Genomic DNA, 4,856 nt, shown 5'->3' with positions numbered 1-4,856 from the left:
TGGTTTAGAGGCTGGCGTATTTGACCGTTTCTCACTCTCCGCCTCTCCAGCCACTGCTTTGGCATAAGACTTGGGCTTGGCACCTTTCTGTACTTGGGAGTCTGTGGGATCATCTGAGACTCCTCCAGAGGGATGCACCTCTTTACTCTTTTGCTCGTCTTTGCGGTTTGCATTCTGCTCCATGGGAGAATCTGATGATGCAACATTACTTTCTGTTTTTTCACGTGTGGGTTGAGAAGAATCAGATTGGTCATTTTGCTTTAACTGAGTCTTAGCAGTGTCTTGCAGCTGGGTATCGAGTGTGTGGTCGTTTTGCTTTAGCTGCGTCTCGGCAGTGTTGTTGTCTTGCATTGGCTGGGCATTGGCAATGTGGTCATCTTGCATTGGCTGGGCATTGGCAATGTGGTCATCTTGCATTGGCTGGGCATTGGCAATGTGGTCATCTTGCATTGGCTGGGCATTGGCAATGTGTTCTCCTTGGCAAGGCTGTGTCTCTTCAGTGCGCTCTTCTTGTTTTGGCCCCGCAAAGTCTGCAGCCTCTGTCTGTGTTTCCTGATTGGTCTGAACAACTACTGGAGTCTGTGTTACTCTGTTCCTGCCTTTACACTTCCTTGTTTGAGTCTGAGCTTGCACCATCTTAGTATCTTTGTGGTGTTTTGCTCCACTGTTTTTTACATTATGCACAGATCCATCTTTTTGGGGCTGAGACTGACTGGTTTCAGCTTGGTGATCCTCCTGTTGTGTTTCCAGTGTCATGCTTTCCTGAATTTGGCTGGTTATACTCTCTATAACTTCCATCTTGTCCTTGTCTGTGTTCTGACTTTTGACATCTCCCTCTCCTTGGACGTTGGAAACATTCTTTTTTCTTCTTTTATTTCTCCTTGTCCTCTTTTTTATATCTTGAACTTTCTTGCTGGGATCGCATTGTGCTTGTGCCTGAAATAGACATGCAATGTTACAACAAAAATGCAGAAAAAAGGTTGTAGGTCTTAAATGTTCATATATTATTTTGTATATGTAAGATTGAGAAGCATAAGAAGAAGTTCCTCTGAAATCCTGAAAATTGATATGCATTCTTCGCCAGGACATGCTGTTATTTCTACCTTTTGCCTCGTCCTGGGTCTTTTGGCTGCAACATCCTCCTTATTCGTGCCATCTGTCTGGGATCCATGGGCAGCGTGGAGATCCTCCGCTCCCCCCTCCATCTGCAGGGACTCTTTTCTGAGGGGAATCCCTGATCCCCTCTCCTCCTGTTGTCTGTCTCTGAATATAAAGTTCCATGCAATTACACATTGCATGCACCCCTAACTCTCAACTTCAACTCTAATGTTCAACTTCAGTTACAAAGTAGAGCAAATGCAATCCAAGAGACAGTTTGGATTACTGTGGGCCTAAGTAAGGGAGTGGCATAATGAGAAATGCTGCCACAACTTGTTTAGGGGAGGAAAACAAATCTGATTTCTATTTCCTAGATGGGGTTATTCATCTTCTGGAAGGATCCTATACTTAAAAACATAATGTAGGTCAGAACAATTATACCAAAGACAATCCTATACTAATACTAGAACAAAACACCATGTCCTACCAACCAAGTACAGACACATTATAAGTTAATTTAGAAATGTTTTAGTGATACCATAGGAAATTTAAAAAAAAAGACCATAAAGTATGACAGGTCCCCCAAAAACTCACGATAAGTACCTACGGGATTATTGTAGTGATTTTTAGTCAGACTTAAATGGAAAACTCTGTCAGCATTTATTCATAAAGCAGCTTAGAAGTTAGCCGAATGCTATACTATTAGCACTGTTCAGTCGTTAATTAGGCTATACGTTTCAATTGTAATAAACTGTAGGCTAATTAAACTTAGTAGCGTACTAGAAGTAAAGCACGATATTAACGACTAAAAACAGTAATAATGACAAGATTATTTCGGTTGTGTACCTTCTCAATAACTTCTTTTCTCAGTCCACGCAGCAACGAGTCTGTCACAAGCGATAACTTTATTGAAATAGTGGAAAACATCAGTTTATATCGTCACCTGTTGTCTCCTCCCAGTGGTGAATTTAAGGGAATGTCGTACACTTTAAGTAATGCTACTCTAAGAGCTGGCGTTTCTTTTGACATAAAAAAAACATTTATATAAGCTCTCTATGTTAACTATGTTAAGTAGTAATAAATAAAAAAAACACCTTACACACAATTCAGGTCAACTTGCCCACTGTATCTGGACATGTAAGAAGTCTTCCAGTCATTATTTAGTACGTAATTGTACGACTGTCCCTAACATAAACGAAGACGACCTTTCAGTTTCATTTCTGCCTGCGTCTTATCGAAGAAGAAACTTAATGCTGCCTTCAAGTGCTCATAGTAAGCTCCCACTTTCGATTTCAGTAGTAACAAATATGATTTGTGGCGAAATAATAAACAAAATGGACCTTGTAACAAAAGTAGTTTTTGGCTGTTGTTTTGCTCTAGAAGTCAGGTGAAGCAGTGATAGGGCTACTTTGTGCTGCAGCGTCAAAATGAAGAGGAGAACATGCATATCAGCCATGTAATTGATGTTTTAATTTATTGAACAAAAAAATAACATAATGCCTATTAATAAAATTCAACACCTTTGCCAGTATATGTGTTGATATCCCTTCCATACTCTCCGCCCCCTCACATAGGCTATTATAGTTGCTGAGTCACATCTTAATTTTTCACATATAGCAATCTAATCACCTCTTTGGTGTTGTTCATGTGCGCTCTATTTACATTTCCGATAGTTATGAAGGTTGCATAACTATCGTATGCTTCTGACAACACCAGAACCCCAGAGAAGCCATTTATTCTTTTGCTAAACTCTAAACATAGAATATAATGATAAATAATGAAGGAACAAAAAACAAAACGTTAGAAACAGAGGACTAAGACGACACGACATTGTTTGATTTATTTATTTAAGTACGTTTCTTACCATCCTTCCCAAATTAAGTCAGTCAGACTCCATACTTTCCTGTGAATTAAATTTAATTAAATTAAAAATCTAGGTGTAGCTTTTTAATGCTGTGGAGCCATCTTGTGGTCAACAAATGCTATTGCCTGTGGTGTATTTTTTTTCATATGAAATAAGTACCCTACTTTCAACAGAGATATCTGACATTAGATAGAAACAGTATGACATATAGATAATAAAACATATTTACAGCCTTTACATGGAGCCAGGTTATGAAAAGATAAATAAATAAATGAAAGAGTACAAGGTTGTCAAGCAGTTTGATATGTTGCAGCCCTTGTGGGAAAATTGTGTTTTTCTCCTCATTGAATGTAACATAATAGGCTATAGCCTACTTTCTACCCCCTTCTTGAGTGCCAAAGAAACACAGAGTAACGGAATGATTAGGATTGTGTTGCAGCTAAAAGGTTCATCATCTCCGGTTCACACCTCTCAGTCCTGGGAACCAGCAGGCTTCTTGATTCTCCGAACCACGATCCTGCTTCTCCTGCCCGGTGGCCGGCTCCTCTCCTCTGTGGCCGCGGCCTCCGGCTCGCCTGGCAGCAGCCCCGGGGGTCGCGGCTCCGCCCTGGGCGGCGCGGGGCTCCTTCCCGCGCGCACGTCGTCCACGAAGGCCTCCACCCCGTCGAACTTGGAGGTCAGCTCGCCCAGGCGCTCCTTCAGGGCGTTGAACTCCTTGTAGAGATCTCCCAGGGCGTCCGACAGCGGCTGGATCCTGGGGTAGGGGAGAGTAAAAGGAGGAAGGAAAAAAAAAAAGAACATCTTAGTTTTAGTGTTATTACTGGAACACTAAAGCACAAAAGCAATTTACATCAAGGGGAAAACTGAGGATTCTTCACATATCCTCAGATTTATTTTTTTTTTGATATGGCAAAATCAAAATGAAGATCCTGATACAAAAATGAACAAAGGACCTGCACACACCTTCCATAGTCAGGCAGCACAGTGCTGTGGTCGTGGAGGAGCAGATCTTTCACCTGGGTCATGATGGCATATTTCCAGTTGTCTAAAACCACAGTGAGGTTGGCACATCCTCTGGTGTTGACTTTCTCTGCTACATACGCAGCAGCAAGCAGAGAGAACCAAAGTGACAAAGAAACACAGAGTGATGACGTTACCAATGGAGCTGCTGTTCCTCTTATAAGCCAGTCTTCCTTTATAAAAAATGACAGATAATAAAACTATGGCCATGTTCTTTCCATTATTCCTCATATTGTAAAATCATGGTTTAAATCAGTGATTCTCAACTTTTTTCTTATTAAGGACCCCTAATTTAGTCCACATTAGGGCAACGGACCCCCATTTTATGAGATTTTGTCTCTCAGATCCCAAATCTGAGAATATTTTTTATTGTTAGATATGATTTTGTCCAGAATTCCATGACTGTCTGTATAGAGAGCTAACAGTGGAACTATGATCAAATGTAAATGAAATAATGGTGAAGTTTAACAATTCATCAATTTGCTGAGGACGCCCTGGAACCCCCTCGAGGACCCCTGGTGGTCCCCGCACCCCACGTTGAGAACCACTGGTTTAAATGGCAAAAGGACACTACAGGATCCTACTCTTTTCATTGCTCGTCTTGAGAAGTGAATAACAGGAGACACCAGTTACCTTCATTCCTATAGTCCCATTCTGGGTTCTGGGTTCCCCTCCGTTTCTGAGCAGCACCCAGAGCCAGCAGCAAGACCATCAGAGCTAGAACAGCCTTCATCCCTTAAATCTGCATATTACAACAAATGCACAAAGATGCTTGAGTATCACAGGAAACTGAATTCACAATGTGCAGCAAACTGCTTTGACAAAAGGCAAAATCCAAGAGTTATATTGCCACCTAAAAATTCATCATCTTCAT

Source organism: Centroberyx affinis, unplaced genomic scaffold (assembly GCF_046629955.1).
Source record: "Centroberyx affinis isolate AG114_WGS23_722 - 3 ecotype Tasmania unplaced genomic scaffold, CSIRO-AGI_Caff_v1 ptg002205l_1, whole genome shotgun sequence".
Taxonomy (NCBI): domain Eukaryota; kingdom Metazoa; phylum Chordata; class Actinopteri; order Beryciformes; family Berycidae; genus Centroberyx; species Centroberyx affinis.
This window is presented reverse-complemented; position numbering follows the sequence as displayed.